At 50.6% G+C, this 21,351-nt stretch overlaps 1 pseudogene; it reads right to left on the bottom strand.

Annotated features, from left to right (window-relative positions):
- The window catches only part of LOC148699852 (polygalacturonase-like), a 90,014-nt pseudogene that overhangs the window by 52,717 nt on the left and 15,946 nt on the right, over positions 1-21,351 (bottom strand).

The following is a 21,351-nucleotide window of genomic DNA, read 5'->3' as shown; positions in this document are numbered from 1 at the left end:
GCAGCCCGACCCCGAGTCGGCTGCCCTTTGATCCAGCGCTCCGACCCCGAGTCGGACGTCCTCGGCTCCGCAGCCCGACCCCGAGTCGGCTGCCCTTTGATCCAGCAATCCGACCCCGAGTCGGATATCCTCGGCTCCGCAGCCCGACCCCGAGTCGGCTGCCCCTTGATCCAGCGCTCCGACCCCGAGTCGGAGATCTCTTGATAACGACAGGCTATTCCCCAGAGGCACGCCGCGGCCTCCTGCTCCACTACTCCCTGCAACGGCTGTATCCGATGCTGCTCCACGATCTCCTGCATCAGCCGTACAAAGCGGAGCCCCACTATGCCCTGACGTGGCCGTACCCGGTGCTGCTCCACGACGCCCTGTAACGGCCATGTCAGTGGCCACACCATCGTGCCCCACGATAACGAACCCCCCTGAGAGACCCCCCAGCCAGGTATATATGCGGCTGGGGGGAGAAAGGGGGGGTGAGCAATATCTCCCAGAGCACTCTCTTACTTGCGATTATCACCTCTCCTCCTCCTCCAATCTCCTCTGACTTGACCGTCGGAGGGCCATCACCACCCTGGTGGTGGTGCAAGGCTTGTTTGCAGGTTTCTTGGCGGAAGGTGGAGCGCAACCAACACCAACCAAGACAACTCAGACGGAACCCCGTTCACACCGCAGTGCGAATCGTTCTCGGTTTGGACCACCAGCAACAGTTGGCGCTAGAGGAAGGGACGAATCTTAGAACGATCGTAATGGCACGGCGAGGTGGTCGTGGAGCTTCCAATGCTTCCGGTCGCGGAGCCTCTCATGCCTCCGGCCGAGAGGCTGCTGCGTCCCCAACGCACTCTCAGCAGCACTCCACCGCCCCTTCTCCCATTCAGACGGTCGAAGCTGCTCAGTTCGACCAGCTAGCCCAGCAGGTTCGCACCCTCGCGGAGGCAGTGCAGAATCTGCAGGGTGTGATCTCTCGGGTGCCGCAACGGGCTCAGGAGCCGCTGCCCCCCGAGCACTCGCCTCTTCCTCACAACCCGCGCTCCTTCCTCTCCCATGGAGAGGAGCGCCGGCGCGAGGAGGATTCTCGAGTGCGGTCCATTCTGCCAGGACCTTCTCATCGGAGCTGTGCGGGGTACGAGAGGCGGACCCGGGCGCGTTCTCAGACACCCCAGTCCTCGAGGGGCCCGCACTCCAGTCGGTCCCCCTCGCGCCGCTCCTTGTCCCCCACCCACCGGTCGCGCTCCCTGGACCGGCGGGTGGACGATCTCCACAGACAACTCCAGGTCCTGAAGGGCCACTCCAAAGATCCCTTCGCTGACTTGGAGATCTCCTCCCAGCCGGCGCTTGCCTCGAGGATCCTGCGGACCCCGAACCCGCCGGGGTTCAAAATGCCGGCGATCGAACCCTACGACGGGGCGGCGGACCCGCGGGACCACGTGGAGAGTTTCAGGACTCTTATGCTCCTCCATGGAGCATCGGATCCGCTCCTCTGCAAGGCCTTCCCGGCGACCCTCCGTGGCCCGGCAAGGGCATGGTTCGCCGGCCTGGAGGCTAACTCCATCCAGTCCTTCGACCAGTTCACCCGCTTCTTCATCAGCCATTTCGCCGTCAGTAGCAGGCGGCGACTGGTCTCCGACTCCCTCTTTGATGTCCGGCAAAACGAGGGAGAAAGCCTGCGGGATTATCTCACCCGCTTCAACAAGGCTACACTGGAGGTCCGGAACCTGAGCCAGGAAGTGGCTCTCTCAGCCCTGAAGCGTGGCTTCCGGAAGGGCAGACTCACCTTCTCCCTGGACAAACGCCTGCCGCGGAGCTTCCCGGAGCTGTTATCTCGGGCAAACCAGTATGCAGACGCCGAGGAGGCAGCCTCCCACCGGAACAAGGAGGCCGCCGAGGCCCCTCTAAAGCCCGGGAAGAAAAGGCGAAAAGAGGCACCCCAGAGGAGGAGCCCGACGCCTCAACGCCGGCGCAGAAGCCCGTCACCAGCAAGGAACCACGGCGCCACACGCCCTCGTTCTGCGCACCGACGCTTCAACCGGTACACCCCACTCCTGGCCCCCCGGGCCCAGATCCTCATGGAGGTCAAGGGGCGGGAGGACCTCCCGGTCCCGAGGCAGATGAAGAAGATCCCTGGGAGGAGGCCTTCTCGGGCGTACTGTGAGTACCACCGAGACCACGGCCACGATACCGAAGACTGCTTCCAGCTTCGGGACGAGATCGAGGCTCTCATTCGCCGAGGGCGTCTCGGTCGATATGTAAACGACCGACGTCCCCCGGCAGACCCGCGTCCGGCCGACCCGGCCCCTCAGGAGCCTCGGGAGCAGAATCGACCCGTTGCGGGAGTGATCCACACCATCACTGGGGGCTGCTCTCGGCCCGTGAGGAACGCAGGGGGCTCGGCGGAAGCATCAGGAGTGGCCGTCGCGAAGAGGCAGCGGGTCGGAAATGTAATCGCTTTTTGTGATGAAGATGTAAAGGGGGTTCAGACTCCCCACGATGACGCCATGGTGATCTCTCTCACTATGGCGAACTATGATGTAAGGCGTGTTCTTGTGGATAGTGGAAGCTCAGCTGATATTTTGTATTACGAGGCCTTCCAAAAGATGAGCTTGTCCCGACAATTGTTGCACAAAACATCCACCCCCTTCATAGGATTCACTGGAGACGCTATCTCGGCCGAAGGTGTCATTGAGCTGCCTGTGACTGCGGGCGTTGCACCCGCAGAAGCCACGGTGCGACTCGGGTTCTTGGTCGTCCGTGTCCCCTCGGCCTACAACGCTATCCTCGGACGACCCGGACTGAACGCCCTTCGCGCGGTGGTTTCTACCTACCATTTGCTCATGCGGTTCCCCATGGCGGCCGGGATTGGAGAGGTCCGAGGTGACCAACCAACCGCACGGCAGTGTTTCCTAGCAACTCTCAAAGGGAAGAAGCCCATGGAGGCCCTAAGCGTCGAGTCCCTTGACGCCAGAGACGAAGTGGCCTTGCGGCACGGGGAGCCGGCCGAGGGCGTAATCGAAGTTCCCCTCGAAGAAGGCCGCCCGGACCGCACGGTCCGGGTCGGTGCCAACCTCGACTTGGAAGCTCGGCTCCGGTTAGTGGAATTCCTCCGAGCCAATGCTGATGTGTTTGCCTGGTCGGCGGCCGATGTACCTGGGATCGACCCGGAGGTCATTTCTCACGCCCTCAACGTCGACCCGACCCACCGACCAGTAAAGCAAAAGAAGAGACACTGTGCCCCGGATCGGATCCGGGTGGTCGACCAGGAGGTAGACAAACTCTTGGAGGCAGGTTTCATAAGGGAAGTGAGCTACCCCGAGTGGCTGGCAAACGTCGTACTTGTCCGAAAGGCGAGCGGGAAGTGGAGGATGTGCGTCGACTACACCGACCTGAACAAGGCGTGCCCCAAGGATAGCTTTCCGCTTCCGCGAATAGACCAACTGGTCGACGCGACTTCCGGATATCAGCTGCTGTCTTTCATGGACGCCTTCTCCGGCTACAACCAAATAATGATGGCTCCACAGGACGAGGAGAAAACGGCCTTCATAACAGACAGGGGGCTGTACTGTTACAAGGTAATGCCCTTCGGTCTGAAGAACGCTGGCGCTACTTACCAGCGCCTCGTCAATAAAATCTTCAAGGAGCAGATCGGCCGGAACATGGAGGTGTACGTAGACGATATGCTGGTAAAGAGCCGCCATGCGGATCAGCACATTGCGGATCTGGAGGAGACCTTCGCCACCTTGCGGAAGTTTCGTATGAAGCTAAACCCAGCGAAGTGCGCCTTTGGTGCTTCGGCCGGGAGGTTCCTCGGCTTCATTGTCAACCAGCGGGGGATCGAGGCCAACCCGGACAAAATCAAGGCCATCCAAGATATGTCCCCTCCGACCAAAGTGAAGGAGGTTCAGGAGCTCGCTGGGAGGGTCGCCGCGCTCGGACGATTTGTGGCAAAATCGGCCGAACGCTGCCAACCGTTCTTCAAGGTGTTGAAGCGCCCGAAAGACTTCCTCTGGACGGCTGAATGTCAAGTGGCGTTCGACCAGCTCAAGGAGTACATGGCGTCTCCTCCCCTGCTGTCCAAGCCGCAAGAGGGGGAGATGCTCTACCTTTACCTGGCGGTCTCCCCAACCGCAGTCAGCGCAGTACTGGTTCGGGAAGAGGCAAAACTTCAGAAGCCCGTGTACTACACCAGCCGAGTCCTCCGGGATGCCGAGACGCGGTACACGAAGGCTGAAAAGATCGCCTTCGCGCTGCTGACTGCGACCAGGAGGCTTCGCCCCTATTTCCAGGCTCATTCTGTCACCCTTTTGACCGATCAACCACTGCGGCAGATCCTCAGCAATCCTGAGAATGCGGGACGGCTGGTGAAGTGGGCAGTAGAACTTGGTGAGTTCGACATCCGCTACCAGCCCCGGCCCGCCATCAAGGCCCAGGTGCTCGCGGACTTTCTCGCTGAGTGCACTGTGCAGGAGGCGGAACCTAGGCCGCCGGAAACACCCAGCCTTGATCTCCCGATCTGGACGCTCCACATTGACGGGTCGTCGAACCCTGAAGGTGGAGGGGCTGGGCTGGTCCTTACCAATCCCGATGGAGTGATAGCCGAGTATGCCTTGAGGTTCGGATTTCCAGTGACCAACAATGAGGCGGAGTACGAGGCCCTAGTCACGGGACTCAAACTCGCCAAGGAGCTCGGCATCCGGCGTCTGAAGGTCTTCACCGACTCCCAGCTGGTGGTCGGGCAGGTTCGAGGGGAGTTCGAGGCACGGAGCCCGACCATGCAGAGCTACGTCCGGAAGGTGCAAGCACTCATTCCCGACCTCGGCAGTATTGACATTCAGCAGGTCCCAAGGAGCGAAAATGTTAGGGCCGACAGGTTGTCCCGCTTGGTGGGCGCTGAGGCACACAACTTGTCAAGGGCGATATACCTGGAGACCCTAGATGCCCCGAGCATCGGCGAGGCTGAAGCGGTAATGGCAATTGATCCGGAACCATCTTGGATGGACCCGCTGGTAGCTTACCTCGCCGAAGGGATCCTCCCCGAAGATGAAGATCAAGCTCGGCGACTTGTTATGAAGTCCGCCCACTACGTACTCTACGAAGGGAGGCTGTATCGGACCTCGTTCACCGCCCCCCTCTTAAGGTGCCTCCGCCCTTCGGAAGCGGCTTACGCCCTCAGCGAAGTCCACGAAGGCATCTGCGGATCGCACCTGGGGGCTAGGTCCCTGGCACATAAGATTATGAGGCAAGGCTACTATTGGCCGACCTTATTGGAAGACTCAAAGGATCACGTACGGAAATGCGACGCCTGCCAGCGCCACGCCAACATCCAGAGAGTCCCCTCTGTTCCCTTGGCGCCAATCACCGCCCCCTGGCCCTTTGCACAGTGGGGAATGGATATCCTCGGACCATTCCCCATCGCTTCGGCCCAGCGGAAATTTTTGATTGTCGCCATCGACTACTTCACCAAGTGGGTGGAGGCAGAGCCACTGGCCACCATCACGGAGGCGCAAGTCCGGAAGTTCGTAAAGAAGAACATCATTGTCCGATTTGGGGTACCTCGGGTCCTCATCTCGGATAACGGTCGACAGTTTGATAACAAGCATTTCCGAGACTTCTGCGAGGAGTTCGGGATCGAACATCGGTTCACGTCCGTGTCCCATCCCCAAACCAACGGCGAGGCCGAGGTCACAAATCGGACAATCCTCCAAGGTATCAAAGCGCGGATCGGACGGACGGGGCAAGCTTGGGTCGAGGAACTCGAGAATGTCCTTTGGGCGTATCGGACCACGCATCGGACTCCTACCGGGGAGACGCCTTTCAGCCTAACCTATGGCACGGAAGCCGTTGTCCCCGTAGAGCTCGGACTTCCCTCACCTCGGGTAGCCGCACACCGACCCAAGGCCAACTCGGAGCAACTCCGAGGGAACCTGGACCTCTTGGAAGAAGCAAGGGAAATGGCGCAGGTTCGGATGGCAATGTATCAGCGGAGGGTGGCCCGATATTACAACTCCAAAGTCCGACCGAAGCTTTTCAGAATTGGAGATCTGGTGCTGAGGCGAGCTAAGGCATCTCAACCTACGGAAGGTGGGAAGCTAGCGCCGAATTGGGAAGGCCCGTATAAAGTTCGTTGGGTAAACCGACCTGGCTCCTACCAGTTGGAAGCCCTAGATGGCCGAGAAATTCCAAGGGGCTGGAATTCCGCTAACCTGCGGATGTATTACCAGTAGAACAACAAGGCCAGAAAGACAATTTGAAAAGGTGCAACACTTTTCATTTCAATAATTTCTGGTTACAATGGCGTGCTCGTGTGATTACAAGGAATTCCCAGAGGGGAATTAGGGAGTAAAGAAAGCAAAGAAGAGGTGGAGAATCCGTGGAGCTGAGGACCGAGGATCCCAAACCCTCAACCCAAAGCAGCTGCAATCCCACCGGAAGTGGGTGCTTCTAACCGGAGGCGCCATCCAGCACCTCACCAAAAAGACGAGGAGCCGCCGCAGAAGAAGCTCCCGCTGCCCCCAGGGGAACGCCGCCTCCAAAGGATATTCCCATCCTCCCCAGTGGTAGGAAAGAGAAGGAATTCGAGGGGGAAGAGCATATGGAGGCGCGGTCCCGGACTGAGCGTCTGGTGCAGAGCTCAATCGGGAGGCTGAACTTCAAGGAGGGGAGATGTGATCCCGGATGAAACGCCTAGAGCGGAGTTCCGCCGGGAAGACCCTCCTTGTTGATCCCAGATGAAACGGCTAGTTGGCTGAAGTCGCAAGGGGAGCGCCTCCCCTTTCCTTCAACAGGAGTCTCTCAGTCATATGCCAAGGAGGAGGTCCGCGATCCATGGCAACCTGAACAGCTCCGGCTTGGCAAACTCCATCGTACCTGCACCTGTATTTATAGCCAAACTGCGGCCCCCTGGTCGTTCCGATGCGGGTGGCTCCAATAAATGCAGGCGCATTGAAACCGGAGCCGTTCCGGCTCCCGAGGCGTATCTCCCCGCGATTTCCTAAGCGTCATTCTCCTTAAACCGCATTCTTTGTGCAGGACAATCCGGGTGTCATGTACCCCTAGGTCCACATATCTCCGCTCGCGCCCGGGCCGTATCCTCCTCGAAGAACCCGCGTATCGCGGCCGCTCAACTAACACTCCTCGCAAGCAGCAGCTGGCGATCCGATTTCCCAGGTAACGCATTAATTAGCATTTAATTCCCTTCTCGTGTTCCCCCAGGCAACGCTTAGAGAAAAGGAGAAACATGATCGCGGCTGGCCACGGAGAAACCCCGTCGGGCAGCGAGCGGAATTTCCCGAGGCTCGGCCCTCGGATGCCTGGCTAGCCCGATGATCATCCCGGGAGCAGACTAGCCGGAAGCCCCGACCGGTCGCCTCGGCTTGCGCCAGCCTTGGCCGACCAACGAGTGGAATGTCCCGAGGCTCGGCCCTCGGATGCCTGGCTAGCCCGATGATCATCCCGAGAGCAGACTAGCCGGAAGCCCCGACCGGTCGCCTCGGCTTGCGCCAGCCTTGGCCGACCAACGAGTGGAATGTCCCGAGGCTCGGCCCTCGGATGCCAGGCTAACCCGATGATCATCCCGGGAGCAGACTAGCCTGAAGCCCCGACCGGTCGCCTCGGCTTGCGCCAGCCTTGGCCGACCAACGAGTGGAATGTCCCGAGGCTCGGCCCTCGGATGCCTGGCTAGCCCGATGATCATCCCGGGAGCAGACTAGCCGGAAGCCCCGACCGGTCGCCTCGGCTTGCGCCAGCCTTGGCCGACCAACGAGTGGAATGTCCCGAGGCTCGGCCCTCGGATGCCAGGCTAACCCGATGATCATCCCGAGAGCAGACTAGCCTGAAGCCCCGACCGGTCGCCTCGGCTTGCGCCAGCCTTGGCCGACCAACGAGCGGAATTTCCTGAGGCTTGACGGCCCTCGGATGCCTGGCTAGCCCGATGATCATCCCGGGAGCAGACTAGCCGGAAGCCCCGACCGGTCGCCTCGGCTTGCGCCAGCCTTGGCCGACCAACGAGTGGAATGTCCCGAGGCTCGACCCTCGGATGCCAGGCTAACCCGACGATCATCCCGGGAGCAGACTAGCCTGAAGCCCCGACCGGTCGCCTCGGCTTGCGCCAGCCTTGGCCGACCAACGAGCGGAATGTCCCGAGGCTCGGCCCTCGGATGCCAGGCTAACCCGACGATCATCCCGGGAGCAGACTAGCCTGAAGCCCCGACCGGTCGCCTCGGCTCGCGCCAGCCTTGGCCGACCAACGAGTGGAATTTCCTGAGGCTTGACAACCCTCGGATGCCAGGCTAACCCGACGATCATCCCGGGAGCAGACTAGCCTGAAGCCCCGACCGGTCGCCTCGACTTGCGCCAGCCTTGGCCGACCAACGAGCGGAATTTTCTGGGGCTTGACGGCCCTCGGATGCCTGGCTAGCCCGATGATCATCCCGGGAGCAGACTAGCCGGAAGCCCCGACCGGTCGCCTCGGCTTGCGCCAGCCTTGGCCGACCAACGAGTGGAAGGTCCCGAGGCTCGGCCCTCGGATGCCAGGCTAACCCGATGACCATTCCGGGAGCAGACTAGCCTGAAGCCCCGACCAGTTGCCTCGGCATGCGCCAGCCTTGGTCGACCAACGAGTGGAATTTCCTGAGGCCTAACCCTCGGATGCCCGGCTTAGCGCCGGAAGAATTTCCTGAGGCCTAACCCTCGGATGCCTGGCTTAGCGCCGGAAGAATTTCCTGAGGCCTAACCCTCGGATGCCTGGCTTAGCGCCGGAAGAATTTCCTGAGGCCTAACCCTCGGATGCCTGGCTTAGCGCCGAAAGAATTTCCTGGGGCCTAACCCTCGGATGCCTGGCTTAGCGCCGGAAGAATTTCCTGAGGCCTAACCCTCGGATGCCTGGCTTAGCGCCGGAAGAGTTTCCTGAGGCCTAACCCTCGGATGCCTGGCTTAGCGCCGGAAGAATTTCCTGGGGCCTAACCCTCGGATGCCTGGCTTAGCGCCGGAAGAATTTCCTGGGGCCTAACCCTCGGATGCCTGGCTTAGCGCCGGAAGAATTTCCTGAGGCCTAACCCTCGGATGCCTGGCTTAGCGCCGGAAGAGTTTCCTGAGGCCTAACCCTCGGATGCCTGGCTTAGCGCCGGAAGAATTTCCTGGGGCCTAACCCTCGGATGCCTGGCTTAGCGCCGGAAGAATTTCCTGAGGCCTAACCCTCGGATGCCTGGCTTAGCGCCGGAAGAATTTCCGGAGGCCTAACCCTCGGATGCCTGGCTTAGCGCCGGAAGAATTTCCCGAGGCCTAACCCTCGGATGCCTGGCTTAGCGCCGGAAGAATTTCCTGAGGCCCAACCCTCGGATGCCTGGCTTAGCGCCGGAAGAGTTTTCTGAGGCCTAACCCTCGGATGCCTGGCCTAGCGCCGGAAGAATTTCGGGAGCCAGGAGTCAGCAAGACGCTACCGAGAGTTAAAAGAAAAAGAAGGACGAAGGCGAGATGAAGAAACATTCAACTTGCATTAATTTTCATTGTTTCAGGGCCGAGGCCCATACAATTTGGCAAAACGCCAGCATACAAAAAAAAGAAGACAACGAAAGGTACAAGAGGTCAGCTTGGAGGAACTCCCGGGTCGGGAACGTCGGGCTCGTCCGCAGGAGGTAGGGAAGCAGCAGGAGAACCAGCAGGCAATGGCGCCGGAGAGGAGTCGAGAAGGGAGATCTCGCTCAGGTCAACTTCGGGGTACTTAGCCGACACCCTTGCCAGGCCCTCCTCGAAGCCTAAGACAAAGGCTTCGGCCCCCGCGTCCGACGCGTCACGGACAAACTCGTCGGACTGACGATAGGTCTGTACTGCCTCCGACATATCATGAGCGAACTCGGCGGACTGGCGATAAGCCTCTACCGCCTGACGCCCGATTTCCGCACTCCTCTCGGCCAGCGCCGCCTCTGCCCGCTCCATAATCTGGGCTTTTGCCTCCAAGACCTTCGCCACAATCCGGCCTTCCGCCTCGGTGGAGACCCTCAGCAGCTCAGCCCGAGCCTCCTTGTGCTTCGCTTCGGCAGCAATGCGAGCAGCCTCAGCCTCCGTCAGGCGCGAATGAAGCTCCTGATCGCTCGCACGGGACTTCTCCAAGGCCGACTCCAATTCGCCCAGCTTAGCTTCAAGAGACCGGGTTCGGTTGCGGGCGTTGTCGGCTGACCGCTGGGCCTTCTCCCACCTCTCCCGGTAGTCGGCAGCCTTCCGGGACTGCTTCTCGGCCCGCTCATCCGCCTTCTTGACCTCGCCCTCGAGACCCGAGGCAACCTTGAGCTGCTCCTGAGCCTCCAACAGTTGCTTCTCGAGGGCAGCAAAGCCGAGTGCCCGCTCTTCGGCCTCCCGGAGCCTCGCCTCGAAGTCCCCGGTCGTCCTGCCTGCCACAGCCTGGCCTCCCTTTTCCACTGCTTTCAGCCGGTCCTCGGCCTTCGCCAGAAGCCCCGCCTGTTCCTTGTAGCACTCCTCCAGACGGATCATGTACTGGGCGAGCTAAGAAATAGGAAAAATAAGGGAGTCAGGCGGAGAACAACAGAGCCAATAAATGGTGAAAAGCGGCCAGAAGAACACTCACCGACATGAGACAGACACAGCTGGCAGCCCCAACGTCAGAGACCTCCAACTCCCGGACCCGCCGACGGTCCCTCTCCAGCAGCACTGTTTCGATGAGATTTCGGGCGCCATCGGTAGTGAAGGCAGACCCCGATTTCTCCCCAGAGCCGGACGGTGGTTCTGCAGCCTTACCCCTATCCATCGCCTGGGGAAGAGTCCGGCCGATCGCGCTCGGGGCGGGGGTCACCCCAGGAATTGATAGGGTCCCGCTCGGTCGGGGCCTCGGCGCGTCCCTCCTCGAGTCATCAGGAGCCGACCGAGTCGAAGGCCGGGTCGGGGACCGATCACGTCCGACCCGTCCGTCTCGGGCAGGCTCGGATGATACCTCCGGAGTACCGGCAATCTTACCACCGGAGGGCTGATACAGCGTCAGCTGCCGGTCCGTGCCCACGACGTCTCCCTGATCGGTGGGCCCGGACTCGTCGGTCGGCGTCGGAGGCACCTCCTTACGGGACTTCTTCGCCGGTGGGGCCCCGCTCGGAAGAGCTCGTTTCCTCCTCTGGGCTGCTTCCAGCAGGGACGCCCTACCAACAGCCTTTGTCTTCACCGACCGCATGACGTCGTCGATCTCTGCAAAAAGGACGGGATAGTCGGAGACGGAGAAACCAAAGAAAAGAACGGGACGAAAGAAGGGAAAAAGTCAAGAAAGAATCGGTGGCGGACTCACGGTCGGTGGGGACCGAGCTCAGACCGACATTCACCAAAGTATCCTCGGAAATAAGGCGGGCCACCGGGGGGAGCTGGCCCTCGGCAACCAACCCCTTCAAGGCGGCCAAGCCATCGGACTCCTCCCTTGACAGTCTCGATAGGCCGATCGGAGACTTCATCGGGGTCTCCCAGGTCGCCCTGATTTCCCAAGAGGGATCTGCATCAACAAAAAAGAAGCGCTCCTTCCATTTGTGAATGGAGGTAGGAGCCTCCTTGACAAGGCCGCATCCTCGCCGCGCTGCGAAGCACCACCACCCTTTGTCCTGGGGGTGGCCGCTCAGGCTGTAGAACTCCCAAAAAACATTCAGGGTGGCGGGGATCTCGTGCATACGGCAGAGAACCTGGAAGACCGTCAGGGCCCGCCACGAGTTCGGCACCAGTTGCGTCGGTGCCACTCTTAAACCCCGTAGCACCTGCATGACCAAGTCCGAAGGGGGAAAGCGGAACCCGGCCTGGAGAATGCCCTTATTGATGGCGATCTTCCCTGGAGGAGGATGGGACATCCTCTCCTCAGGCCCCGGGAGCATGGCGTTGCAGGCCTCGGGAAGGTGGTACGGAGCCACGAGTCTGTCTAAGTCTGTGGCGACCAGCTCCGACTTAATTTGGTCTGCTCTCACTTCGCCCATTCCTAATGGCCAATAAACCTACGGTCAGGACGGGGACAGGAAGGGGGGAAAGACCGGAGCGACTGGAGTACACTAGTATAAGAGGGGAAAGTATGGAGAGCCCTAAGTAGAAGAATGGGGAAAACTCACCGGAAAAGAGGTAAGAACGGCTCCGAGAGCGCCAAAGGAGAAACAAGTGAACAGTCCGACAGCAGCAATAGCTGCGCAAAGGGGAAACTTGAAAATATCTGTAAAGAAGAAGACGGACGGGGAAAGGCCCCCGATTAAATAGGCGGAAAGGCAAGTGACGCCTCGATGACGCCAGAGGACGCCTGGCTGCCGAAGGGTCGCTCGCGCCCCAAAGGCGAATCGACACCATTAAGGAAGGATGTCCGCCGAAATCCTCAGACTGCCAGGTCAGCAATAACCGCCATACGCCATAAAAAGGGCGGGGAGCTCGAAGCGCGCGCGCCTCTCCGAGGAACGGCGGCAATCCCGGAACATCACTCCCTTCACCTGTTCCCCTTCTGGTTCCAGGCTCGGAAGTGGGGGGCTACTGTTACGGGGGAAATAAGCCGCCATGCCCCACGTGACCGGCACGCGCGCCCAGGAAGACTACGGCTGCCCTTTGATCCAGCAATCCGACCCCGAGTCGGACATCCTCGGCTCCGCAGCCCGACCCCGAGTCGGCTGCCCTTTGATCCAGCGCTCCGACCCCGAGTCGGACGTCCTCGGCTCCGCAGCCCGACCCCGAGTCGGCTGCCCTTTGATCCAGCAATCCGACCCCGAGTCGGATATCCTCGGCTCCGCAGCCCGACCCCGAGTCGGCTGCCCCTTGATCCAGCGCTCCGACCCCGAGTCGGAGATCTCTTGATAACGACAGGCTATTCCCCAGAGGCACGCCGCGGCCTCCTGCTCCACTACTCCCTGCAACGGCTGTATCCGATGCTGCTCCACGATCTCCTGCATCAGCCGTACAAAGCGGAGCCCCACTATGCCCTGACGTGGCCGTACCCGGTGCTGCTCCACGACGCCCTGTAACGGCCATGTCAGTGGCCACACCATCGTGCCCCACGATAACGAACCCCCCTGAGAGACCCCCCAGCCAGGTATATATGCGGCTGGGGGGAGAAAGGGGGGGTGAGCAATATCTCCCAGAGCACTCTCTTACTTGCGATTATCACCTCTCCTCCTCCTCCAATCTCCTCTGACTTGACCGTCGGAGGGCCATCACCACCCTGGTGGTGGTGCAAGGCTTGTTTGCAGGTTTCTTGGCAGAAGGTGGAGCGCAACCAACACCAACCAAGACAACTCAGACGGAACCCCGTTCACACCGCAGTGCCAATCGTTCTCGGTTTGGACCACCAGCAACAAAGTGGATGCCACATGGACTAAAAAGAAACCGGCCGAAGTTTTATAGTATTTTACTCTTATACCTAGATTGAAAAGGATGTACATCATCGAAGACAGCTTCATCGATGAGATAGCATGATGAAGGTCGCACAAAGGATGAAATGTTAAGACACCCAGAGGATAGTTTAGCATAGAAAGTATTTTATGATAGACATCACGAATTTGCTTCTGATGTTCGCAATGTTAGGTTGGGTTTAGGTACTGATGGGTTCAATCCATACTAAACGATGAGATCTACATACAACACTTGGCCGATTATTTTGATTCCATATAATTTGCCACCATAGATATGTGTGAAACAATCTTCACTCATTCTGTCAATGGTTATTTGAGGTGATAAGAGTCCAGGTAATGATATTGATATTTTTCTGTAATCTTTAATAGAGGAATTGAAATAGTTATGGAAGTGTATTAATGCATTTGATGCTTTCACTAGCCAAACATTCAAATTGCGTGCAGCTCTTATCTAGACTATCAATACTTTTTTTGCATATACTAATTTATCTGGTTGGAGCACTAAGAGGCGTATCATATATCCTTCTTGTGGAGATTCAACCCATTCATATTGGTTAAAATATAGGGAAATGTTCTGTTATATAGGACAACGTCCATAGTTAGAAGCAAACCATCTATTTTGATTTTAGAATGATATATTTTATGGTACCAAAAAGTAACGACTTGCCCCTATTCCACCAACTGGAACTAAAGTTCTTAAACAAATGCATGACACCAATTATATACCTAGTAAGATCTCCAAATCTTCAAAGAAGAGGGGAAGGGAAGATGTTGGGAGCTTAATGAACGAAGGGTTAATAGCGGAGATCACTACTAGCAATATTGATGCAGGATTTTTTGAGGATGTTGACAATTTTTTTTAGAATGATGACAATGTATGTGGATAGAGAAATGACGATGACACAATGTATTTTAATTTAATTTTCTTACTATCACAATTATAATTTTTGATTTCATATTGTTATAATATTCTTTATCTTGGTGTAGAGTAAGTTTGTGCTCCCTCTAGAGAGCCATTCTAAGTGCGAAAGTTTCTCAACCGTAAATAGAAAGAATATAAGAAAAAGTTGAATACAGATGCTGACCCAAAGATTGATTTTGATGATCACAAAATCTTGAAGTATAATTACTAATGTTTGTGTTGCAAGAAGAAAGATTGATTTCTCAACTCCAACGGCTCTATTTTTGTCTCTAACGGCTAGATCTTTGTTTCCACGCCATCCAAAGCTATAAAATCAAGGAAAGAGCAAGGGGAGAACAAGAGAAGGAGGAGAGAACACATAGAAAAGAGATTTCAAAGAGATTTTAAGAGAAACCTCCCAAAAGCACAAAAGGGCCATTCAAAGCAAAAGAGAGAGAAGAAAAGCATCTGAGTGAATCCCAAAGCTTTCTCTCCAACTGTGTGCTGCCTCAGTGATCCTCTACCTCGTGCGAAATCAGAAGAGGGTCAAGTAAAGAAGAAGCCGAGTTCTTTCATCTACAAAACTTGTTTGAGGGCTTCTTCTCTTTACTCTATTTATTTATATTATTATATCTGCTTGTTTGAGAAGTTTGTATTTGTTTTAAACTTCTATACTGACATCTTGTAACTTAATTCAATCAAGGAATTGAATCAAGAGGTTAAGGGTTGTTGGTGAGCCAGTGAAAACCAACGTTGTAGGTTGTAGTTGGTAATCTGAAAAAAACCAACTGGGTTAGATTGTGAGCCCGGAAAAATAATCGGTTTGGTTTTAGTCGGTGAGCCTGAAAAAACCGACTGAGTTCGTTGTGATCTCGTGAAAACAACAAGTTAGGTTGTGAGCTTGTAAAACAACTGGTTGTAATCTGAGGGATTATTGTGAAATTCCCAAGAGGTCTTGAGGAGTGGATGTAGGTGCTAGGGTACACCGAACTACTATATATCTTTGTATTTGTAATGCCTTATCTCTCGTGCTTCATGCCTTACATTCATACTTAATTGTATAATAGCTCTAGCTTTGTTTCCTATCAATTTATATGTGATTGTCTAGAGCTTGCTTAGCTTCCACTGCATTCATACCATTCACATAGATTAAAATTGATCATACAACCATAAGTTAATTTTAGATCAATTGCATCTTAAGTATTCAAGAAAGAATTGATCCGGTTTAATTTTAATTAGAAAACCCAATTCACCCCCTCTCTTGTATTGTCATCTTGGGCAACAAGTGGTATCAGAGCAGGTTCTCTAAGGTTAATTGTTGATCTCACGATCAAGAGCCAAAGATCTTGACAACTCAAATAGATAGTTTTCTAAAAGAGGGACAATTAATTGATAGACATCTACTATTTAATGGCATAAACTACACAAACTGGAAAGCACGCAGCGCATTTTCATTCAAGCATATGACTATGATATATAGAGTATTGAGGATGATAGTGTTATTTTGATGATTAACAAGCAATTATATCTAGAGTATGTTATAAGTTAAATTGATACTTCATTTATAAGACTATTACTCTCAGGATATTTGTATAAATTGATATAGATACATTTCATTGTTTATTTGAATGAATCTAACCTTGAGATGCAGCAAAGTGTGGATTGAGTCGACCCAAAGGATGATTGGGTCGACCCCGGCACATCAAGAAATCATTTGGCACACTTCTGCAAAAATGGCACAGATGAACAGTGAGTTGGGTCGACCCAAGAAAAGCATGAGTCGACCCAAACATCAAGATCCTCAAAACAAGACAGAACAATGGTTCTCTGGATTCACTGAGAGGGTCGACCCAAGAAGTAGTTGAGTCAACCCAAGCTTGAGTTGACCCAAACCCTGAGAGGGTCGACCCAAAGGCAAGACAGAAAAGAAGACAGAAAATGGTTCTCTGGAATTACTGAGAGGGTCGACCCAAGAAGAAGTTGAGTCGACCCAAGTGAACTTTGAGTCGACCCAAAGAATGGTTGGGTCGACCCAAGGGAAGGAAGGCTGAATTTCAAGTTTATGTATTTTCTGAGAGGGTCGATCCAAGGAATGTTTGAGTCGACCCAAGTGAAAGTTGGGTCGACCCAAGAAGAAGTTGAGTCGACCCAACTGAACCTTGAGTCGACCCAAGGAAAGGTTGGGTCGACCCAAGTGAAGAAAAGCTGAATTCTAAGTTTCTGTGTTTCTGAAGGTTGGGTCGACCCAAGAAAAAGTTTGAGCTGACCCAAGGTTTGGGTCGACCTAAGAAAAGTTTGGGTCGACCCAAGCACGGGCAGAAGCATAACGGCTAGTTGTGCAGAAGTGCTTTTTGGACTCCCAACGGCTATAAACGGCTAGTTTCTTCAATCCAACGGTCAGGAAGGACTATTTGGAGGTTGGAGAAGTATTTAAGAGGGAGTATTCATCAGAGGAAGTAGGCTTTTGGAAAATACATCAAGTGCATTCAAGAGAGAACCCTAGCAAGGCAAGCTTCATCCAAGTGCTTCATTCAAGAATCAAAAGAAAGTGGTTGAGCAGATTCAAAGAGTCATCAAGAGCTCCATCCATCCTTGAAGAGTGAAGCATCCTTGACAAAGAAGAGAGAAGTCACATCAAGCAATAAATATTCTCTAAACTCTTCTTTGTAGATTATATTGTTATATTTGCTCATCTAGGAGTTTAAATCTTCTTCCTTTGTTTATTAAACTACTTGTAAAGGTTGGTTGGTTAGCCCGCAAAACCAACGGCATAGGTTGATTGGTGAACCCGGAAAACCAATTGCAAAGGTTCGTTGGTGAGCCCGTAAAACCAACATAGATTTTTGGTGAACCCGGAAAACCAAAGTGTAAAGGTTCGTTGGTGAGCCCGTAAAACCAACATAGGTTTTTGGTGAACCCGGAAAACCAAAGTGTATAGGTTCGTTGGTGAGCCCGTAAAACCAACATAGGTTTTTGGTGAACCCGGAAAACCAAAGTGTAAAGATTTTTGGATTGTGAGCCCGGAAAACAATCCAACTGTAATCCGCGGGATTATAGTGAATTCCCAAGGGGTCGCTTGGGGAGTGGACGTAGGTGCTAAGGAGAGCACCGAACCACTATACTTCTTGTTGTTTGTATTGTGATTTATTTAAGTTCACTAACTCATCATTTAACACAAGTAAGATAGTTAAAATTAAAAGAAACCAATTCACCCCCCCCCCCCTCTTGGCTTGTCACCTTGGGCAACAAGTGGTATCAGAGCAAGGTGCTCTAATAGTAATTATTGATCTCACAATCCAGAGTTAAAGATCATGACAACCCAAGTGGGATGTTCTATGAGTGAGGGACAATTAATTGATAGACCTCCACTATTTAATGGTATAAACTACACACATTGGAAAGCACGCATGCGCATTTTCATTCAAGCACATGACTACGATTTATGGAGTATCATAGTCAATGGGCTACATACAAATGCTAATCATGATAAGAAAATGGCTCAGCAAAATGCAAAAGCCATGAATATTCTATATTGTGCATTGGATGATAGTGAACTTAATAACATATCTTTTTGCATGACTGCTAAGAAAATATGGAGTATGCTTGAAGTTAAATATGAATGCACTAACATTTCTAGTGAATTTGAAACTAGCTCCGAAGAAGAAGAGCAGCAAACTGAAATTGAAAATCTATGCTTTGTGGCACATGAAGATGAGGTATGTACTCGAATACAAAGTGATTTCTCATTCAAAAATCAAGTACATACTGAAGCTCAATCTGATTTTACATTTGATGAACTTCATGATGCATTTTCTGATTTATACTTAGAATACAAGAAGCTTAATTTAAAGAATAAGAAGCTTAGTTTAAAGAATAAAAGGCTACATCTGAAAATGTCAGAGGAAAGAAATTCTACTGCTGAAATGAAAGACAAATTAAATTCTGAGAATGAACGCTTAAGAGTAAATTCAGAAGAATTGATTCAGAAAAATCAGAATTTAATTAAAGAAAATCAAAACTTAAGTGAAGAAGTTAACCAATTGAAATCTTTTATTAACAAATTCACTGTAAGTTCAGAAAGATTAAAAACGATGTTTGAAAGTCAACATGCTGTTTTTGATAAATCAAAACTTGGCTGGATTTCTTTGCTCAACAATAAATCCCTAAAGAAAAAGGTTATCAATTCGCCAAGCAAACCATTAAATAAGATAACTTATTTCAAACATAAAAAGATTGGGCATAAAAACTTTACCTATGGTTCTAATACGAATAAATCAAATGGTAAAGTTATTACGTTTAAACAGATTTGGGTTCCAAAAGGAACCATATGCACTAACCCTCAAGGACCCAAGCAAGCTTGGGTACCCAAAATGAAAATATGAGGGTGTAGATATAAGTGTGCCAAGCTACCCATGGAACAAATGAAACGTTCATACAAATGGGTGCGTTGACACATAATTAAAAATAAGTCTCAATTCATTCATTAAATCTAGTATAAGGTTTAACATTCTACATCGTGTATCAAAATTATCTTTTTATGAAATTACGATACTCTCTGCATCAAAGTTCTTAAATGCCTCATATATTGAATTTTTATCTCAACGATCTTAGCATAAAATTTTTCTAGTGCTTGCATGATAATAAGAAAACAATGAATGAATATGTATAACCTTCTCCTTTAAGTTTTTCAAAATCTAAATTTCTTCTCTAATATAAATGGTTGATGCTGATCTCATGCTAAAACTTTATTGAGCATAATACTTATGAAATCTTAGGTTATCCTTCGTGAAGGTATGAATGTAATTCATCATGTTATTATACTATTCATTCCTTATATGATTATCTGAAATGTATTATGATTTGCTTTATAAGTCTCATATATGCATCATAGGTTAAATCATAATCATTTCAAATTGGTTCAATCATAAATGATTAATGTGTTATGATCATAATAAGAAACTTACTTAAAAGTTTCTATAATAACAAATCGTCTTCCCTCTTACAAGTAATGCTCAAGACTATTCTAAAATTCAAAATCAATAAATCTGATCATTAAAATATTTCATTGAGCATAATCATTGTATCCATGATTAATATCTTTTCCTAAAATGATCTCAAATTCCACTGATTAATTTTAACTCATCATATTTAATCTGAGCATAAAAATCTGTTAAAGCATGAATATTAATTTTCTTGAGCTATCTCTCATAAATCAAAAATATTTCTTATTTTTTTCTAAAAGAAGATTGCTTGTCTTCCTGAAACAAGAGTATCTGTGTTGAAAGCTAAATCATAATCAGAATTTTGATAGAAACAACTACTTAAGATAATTTGATTAAAATTCAACTTGTATATTTTATTGATAATTATCTTATGCAAATTGAATCTAAGTTAAATTGATTCTGAAAACAAAAAAATTGATTTAACTTTAATGAATCTTTCTATTGCCTCACATGCTTGTCCTTGAACCATTTTACTTAATGAAGTTATCTCTTTAGTTCAAGTGACTTGTGCTTGCTTATATTTAGGCAATCTCTTGAGTAAAGTGACTCAAATTCAATTCTTGTCATGTCTCATGTTGAGTCATCTTGTTAAGAAATATGTTGTATGAATGTTTTTGTATCCTAGAGAACCTAATGAATTGCCTTCAAGAAAAGAAAAAGATTTTGCTAATGATACAGAATTTATGAGCAAGAAATTTCAACTTGAAGGACACCTCGATGAAAGATACAATAAACATTCCCTTGCAAACAAAAAAAGGAGAGATTTTCTTCAGCCAAGGGTGTAAAGAATCTAAAAGGTATTTGGCTTGAAGAATGCTAAATGCAGTGGTAATCTAAACTCTTCTCTTGTGAGTTAGTTGAGCAAAATCAATAGTCTGAAATTATATGGTAGCATGATTAAACCTTTAATTGCTGATCATCTTGATATCATGCTTCATTCTCATGCTAGTGATAATTGTTTCATGGTGTGATTAAATTGAAGTTCACTTTTTCCTATATAATGCATAACCATGAAATACACAAGTTTATACCTCAAATCTCTAATTCAAAATAACTTGTGATAAGCTATGAATCATTGGGCATAATGAAAATGCTGTTTGCATGATATACATTTATATGCAGCATATTAGATTAATTTTTTTTTATTATGCTCTTTCATGTAATTACTTGAAAATAATAAAAAGAAAGAGAGATAAAGAAAAGAAAATGAACAATTATTCAAGGGAAGTAAAATCTAAGTAAAGGCAAATACTCCAATCTTTAGGAAAAGCAAAACAAGCATAATATATTTGGCACATTTGTGAGACTAATATGAACATTCCTTTTGGAAGAGATAAAATCCGTAATTAATTACAGGAAAAGTTTGAAGTGAACATTTTAACCCTTCTATATTGCTCATCATAGGGATGGTGTCAATGGAGAGGCTAGTGGTAGTACCCGACACTATTTGATCCAACTATTCGGTGTAGGGTATATTAGGGACGGCACAAGAGGGAGGCTAGTGGTAGTACCTCGTGCCCCTTCCAACTCCACCGGATAGGAAGCAAATAGAGTATAGAGCATAGAAAAGTAAAACCAAAAGAAATGAAGATTAGAATGTTCACTAAGTGGTTAAAGGAAGAAATTCAAAAATGAGGAAATGAATGACAAGATAAATGAAAGTATATAAAAAGCTTGTGAAAAGCCAAATGAAGTTTCGATCACTTGAAAACACACCTTAAGGATAAAATCAGTGTAGAATTATATATAAATAGGGAGAGTTTATTTGAAAAGAATAAATTTTGATCCTTGACATGCTTGCTCTTAATGTTTTAATACATGATGTTATGACTTAATGCATATTATGTTTTGCATGTGACATGATGTTATGAATTATGTGTTTTCAATATTCAAATAACAAAGATCTTTCCTAAATATAACTTGTAATGCTTCATGCCTATAAAATTTGATTGAAATATGTTATTACCAACAACAACATCATTTTGTTTTAGTGAATATATTTTGAAAAAAAAATAAAAAAAAGAATAATTTGAATTTGCAAATTAGACAAAATGAATTGATTCTGATTTATCTTTTATCTTGCCTAACATTGGTACATAAT

Source organism: Phoenix dactylifera, chromosome 15, assembly GCF_051530095.1.
Source record: "Phoenix dactylifera cultivar Ajwa chromosome 15, Ajwa_hap1_PhDact_Kaust_v1.1, whole genome shotgun sequence".
In the NCBI taxonomy this organism is placed as follows: domain Eukaryota; kingdom Viridiplantae; phylum Streptophyta; class Magnoliopsida; order Arecales; family Arecaceae; genus Phoenix; species Phoenix dactylifera.
Note: the sequence above shows the minus strand (reverse complement) of the source record. Positions and strands in the feature narration are given on the sequence as shown.